This window comes from Galeopterus variegatus, unplaced genomic scaffold (genome assembly GCF_000696425.1).
Source record: "Galeopterus variegatus unplaced genomic scaffold, G_variegatus-3.0.2 Scaffold2581, whole genome shotgun sequence".
In the NCBI taxonomy this organism is placed as follows: domain Eukaryota; kingdom Metazoa; phylum Chordata; class Mammalia; order Dermoptera; family Cynocephalidae; genus Galeopterus; species Galeopterus variegatus.
The window spans coordinates 17,094-22,577 of NW_007728692.1; positions in this window are offsets into that span (position 1 = coordinate 17,094).

Consider the following 5,484-nt stretch of genomic DNA (forward strand, 5'->3'; position numbering starts at 1 on the left):
TGGTTGAGCTAAATTGCTGCTTTGCTGCTGATTCCCTGGGGAAGGCTTTTTGTGCCGCTCAAGTTTTAATGGTTGACTTATAGGTACTTCCAGGTCCTGTGAGATCTGGTGCACTTGGGTTGTGTAGAAACTCTGGTCTGGGCCTGAGTCTTTTCATCAAACTGCACCCTCGGTAGTTCTATATTCCTGACCAATCTCCACTGAGTGGTCCTATGCTGATTGGGGGGCAGATCAGCTGTCCATGCTTTGCCCCAGTGGGCCCCTCACCCCCACTGCCCATGCTCCAAACACTTCCCATGGGACGGGCCATGCACAGTTCCCTTGTGATGACTCATTGGTGTCTGAATGGCTCCTTTTTACAGTTGTTGTGGCTCCTTGCTCCTATGTGGGTCAATGGGAACCCTGTTAGTGGTACAGCTGGCCTGAGGGCCACTAAGGCCATCTTCTTCCCTGCTCCCTCCAAGCAACTTCATCTGAAGGGCACAGCTGCAGCTTTTGGCAGCTCCTGCTCCTGTGCTCACCATCTCAGGCCTTGAAGCAGCTGCGGCTTGAAATGGCTGGAGCAATCCTTTCTTTCTCTTATTATGACTTCTCCCACCTTCATGCACTCTGTAGGTCTCTCTTCCTCTTTCACTGAGCTCTAGTGGCCCCAGCTTGGCTGTCATTGCTTTTTAATAGTTGTAAATTTGTTGATTTTGGGGAGACAGTGACACTGGGGACTGTCCATTCTTCCATCTTGACCAGAAGCCAAGAGTGTCGTGATTTAAAGATGACAATGAACATGAGGAATCCCTATGAGAGCTTGTAGAAGCACCATTTTTGACTTGAGAGGTGTGCAGGTCCTTCAGCCACTGAATACTGTAGTTTAATGTGAACTACATATGGAAACCTTATGGACGCCCATTGTTTTTTCTGTGGTTTTGTTTTAAAACCAGATAGAGACTCCCTAGTGGGGTTTCTTTCCCTTCATCTTAACTTTAGACTTAATAGTAATAATAGTAATAATAATAATAATAATAAAGTAATACTCCTTTGTGTTGGGCATGATGTATGTACTATTAATAGTCCCACGGATGATATGAGAAAACTGAGGTCCAGAGAGAAGTGAAGTAACTTACTCAAGCTCATGCATGTAGTGAGCTGCCGAGCAGAGACTCAACCCAGTTCTAACTCTGGGTTCTGAGCCTTGAGCATATTCTTTCTCCATTCACTTCTAGCATTCCCTTATTGGTTTTATTTCACTCTTTCTTTTCTTCTCTTTTTGTTTCTTCTAGAAGCACCTTATGACATTAGGGCTCCACATGAGTTAAAGTAGATTTTAAAAGACATATTGAATTTCACTTTGATGATATTCTAACTTTGAATGGTACTTATTATTTATTGATTCACATAAATTCTAATATGGAAAAAGTCGTGTTAGGTATTGCATCAGTCCGTTACTGTTGCTTATAGCAAAAATACCTGGAACTGGGTAATTTATAAGAAAATGAAGGTTATTGTTTACAGTTTCAGAGGCTGGGAATTCCAAAGTTCAAGGAGCATGTCTGGTGAGGGTCTTTCTTGGCTGTAACACAGAGTCTCACATGGCAGAATGGTGGAGTAGAGAGCGACCCTCGCATGCTCTCCTTTTAAAGGCCTCAGAACCACGCCTACGACCACCATTATTAAACCATTCACTAGGCATGGTCCTTAGAATCTAATGACCCCTTCAAGGCCCCACATTTCAATTATCATAATAGGATTTCCCACCCTCTTAATAGTCACAGTGGGGGCCAAGTTTCTAATACATAAAACTTGCGGACACAATTCAATCCATATCAGGTATTCTCTGCACCTCCACATCTGTTTCCCAATTTGTTCTAGGAGAGTGACTTTTAGGGTCATAATCACTGGACCCCCTTGACCAGTGGGTCAAATACAGATTTGGGTTAGGTTAAGCCAATATGAGGCATGACCAGAGATCAGAGCCTTGGAAAAGAGTGAAATCCACACTTCACTGGCTTCATCTTATTTGGACCTCATATTTACAGTGAATGTATCTCTCCCCTTAAGGCCACAGCTCCTGTTGATGGCCCTCTTTTAAGGGAGTCTTAGATTCTGGTAATTGTTCCTTCTCCTCACTCCCTAGATGGAGGCATCTGTCCATTATTGCTGCCCTTGGCCCTCCCACTGATTAGGAAATAGGTCCTTCTGAAATTGCCTTCATGGCCCCATTTATCTATGACACCGGGTTCCTGCCATGACCCACAGGTGAGCAAATTTTGATTTTCCTAAAGCTAAAAAAAAAGTGAGTAAATGAAAGAATAAAAGCCAGATTTAAGAATCATCTCTGGCTCTTGAAAGGAAGACTGGAGAGGTATAGCTAACCATAAGAAAGACTCTTGCTGGGAGGATTAAAGTTAAATATCCCACCAAGGACCAACAAACTGTCTATATCTCCCCAGCCAGCTCTGGAAGCCCCTCCTCTAGTTCCTCTGACAGCCTCAGAGAACCATAAAAGCGAGCTGAGCTGATGATCTTGGACCTCTTTTAGATAATCACCTATGAAGTCAACACCAAACCTTACCCATAGAAAAACAGTTTTAATACTATTTCGATTATTAATTGATTCTCCCTGTACTCACTAAAACTCTCCAGTGTTCTAATTATACTGTCAGTAAAAGAAAAAGGGTCTATTTATCTTTGACTTAGCAAAATCACCACCTTTTTGGATGCGTAGCTGCATGAATACATTTTAACTACAAAAGCAATATGATTTAGATTGAAGATTTTAGGGCATAGCTCAAGAGTGGCAAACCCATTGTCTTAGGGCCATACTCCAGTCCCAGGAACAAATGTGAGGTAGAAAATGCCACACTGTGGCTTCTAAAGATGTTGTGATTAAGGGTAATAATGTGTCCTTTGAAAGATCTGAAGTCAAGAATAATGTTGTCATAAAAGTGATAGTTTGAAAGAATATCCTTGTGACGAGCTCCATCTCTGTCCTCTGATTGAGCTGTTCATCCTGTGCCCATAACAAAACTGTTCTGGTGTGTCCCCATGCTAAAGAGTGGCAAGTTCCAAGGCCATTCCCTCTACAGTCTTCTACTTCACCTGCTCAGGTGGGCAGGGCGTCAACTCAGCTAGTCTTCTGCAGAAGTATCTGTTGGGGGGGCTGACCCCGTGGCTCACTCGGGAGAGTGCAGCACTGGTAATGCCAAGACTGCGGGTTTGGATCCTGTATAGGGATGGCCAGTGCGCTCACTGGCTGAGCGTGGTGCAGAACACACCGAGCCGAGGGTTGCGATCTCCTTACTGGTAAAAAAAAAAAAAGAAAAAGAATCTGTTGGGGGAGTGAAATGCTAGTCTTCCCTGCTTGAAGACTAGCATGTCACTCCCCCTGAAGACCTTCCATTCTCAGAACAATTTGCTTTCAGCCCCCTTCATGTGATGGGCTGAGGTGGTGGGGGTCACATCTTTCCCTCCCCATAGGGAAAACACACCACTTACCACTTTCCAACAGGTGGCTAATCTGGAAAGTCTCTCATGCTTTGTCTTTGGTGGACCTCTTCTTTCAGGGGTTGGAGATTTGGAAAGGGCAACGAGGGCATGGCTGCCGTGATGGTCGACCTGAAAGGTGCACCTGGCTGTAGGATTTGTGGCATTGTTTAGAAAGTGGGGTACTTGATGCTTTCTGGTTCTCAGTTCTCAGCCTTAGTTGCTGATTCAGGGATAAAAGGAACAATTACATTTGATAAAATTTTAAATGGCTTTTAATGCCAAATAGAACAATAAAACTGCCTGGATGTTTGGTAGATCTCACACCCCATCTTTCTATATGTGAAAGTAATAGCTTTTTAACTGATCCCAGGAGCTCATTCGTCTTTCTTTCCTCCCCTCCATCTTTCACTCCCTTCCATCCTCCCCTCCTTCTTTTCTTTCAGTTTGTTAGTTCTACATTGTTGAGTAAATACATGTTGTGGGTGTGTAGTCACCTGTGCCACACGTTATATAATTTTAGAGTCTGGGTTATACTTGTGTCTTTTATTTCACAAGTGACTTTCGAGATTTCCAAGCAAATATGAACAATTCCCCCTACAATGAATCTCTGCAGACATGGATCCTTGCTTGAAAGATTTGATGTGCTTTCTGAGTTTCTGGGAACTTGCAAAGTTTGTTATATATTTGGAGAGAAAAATAAGATTTGGAAAACATGAAAAGGGAGGTAGGAAGGGAAAATATGAATTCAAGTTCTCTTTGGGAGAGTTTCAGAGTGAAGAAAATGAGTGAAGTTTCATATTTTGCGGGTAATTATTGGCCTTGGTTGGATTCATTTGCACGTTTAACAGGTATAACGTCCTGCATTGTGTAAACCAGTCACTGGGAGTGGTGATGGAATGGCTAATTTAAACCTGGAACAAAATGGTTATATAAATAACCAACATGAACCAAATAACTTTAAGATCAAACTGTCTAAGGACAGACAAAGGTCAGAGAGATAGGAAGAAATCAGGGAAAGCTTCACATCATCAGTGGAATTTGACCTTGGTTCTTTAAGTCAAGTATAGATCTGGAGAGATGGAGAAAAGAAAAAGGTCACACATAAATGGGGAAACATGAGCCAGATAGATACACGTGTAGATATAGATTGGTTCTGGTTCAATGAAATTAACCTGGTGCATAGTCTCTAACAGCAATATTTTTGGGAGAAAGTTAGAAGGAGATCATCCAGGAAATCTGTATGATGAGATCATTAAACATTTCAGTGAAAGATTCCCTTGCAATTAATTTCATTTGCAACATGAATGCTTATGAATCACTACGTTTGTTGGGATGTTGTGAAAAGGTCAAAACTAATTATGTATTTGTTATGATGAGCTAAAAATTCTAGCTGTCATTTGTCATCTTGGTTCCCTTGAGGCAATTATATACTCAATTCCATCCTTAAATTGAAGTTTTGGGTGTTATTTTTTAAAGCTTTAATGAAAATGTTTCTTTCATCACTGTAATTTGGTTTATTGTGTTTAATGCCACCAAATAACTTTTAAATCTTGATATGGCTTTATTAAAAATGGTCTTATTTTTATTTGCTGCTCTAGGTACAGAATTTATCATGAAGACAAAGAAAAACAGCCTCTTTAGAGATGTTCTGGAAGTAGATTAATGACAGATCTATAAGATCTGAAGATATTACGAATGCATTTAACATTCTCTCTGATATTGGTTACTCGAAAACCTGTATCTTGCGTGTGTGTGTTTTTCTTTTCATGAACTTCCTAGGCTTTTCTGATCTATCACTGAAGTGTTTACCAGTATGTGTTTCTTGTGGGCAAATGATGATATAAATCTGAGGAGATCTCAATGGCATTTAGAGTTATGGTCTAGAAAAATCAAGTGTCTCAACAAGACTTCAACTGTGAAATTTGACTTGTTCAATTATAATATTCTCAAAGGCAAGTACTATATCTCCTTCAAAATCTGCAGCAGGGGGGGCCGGCCCGGTGG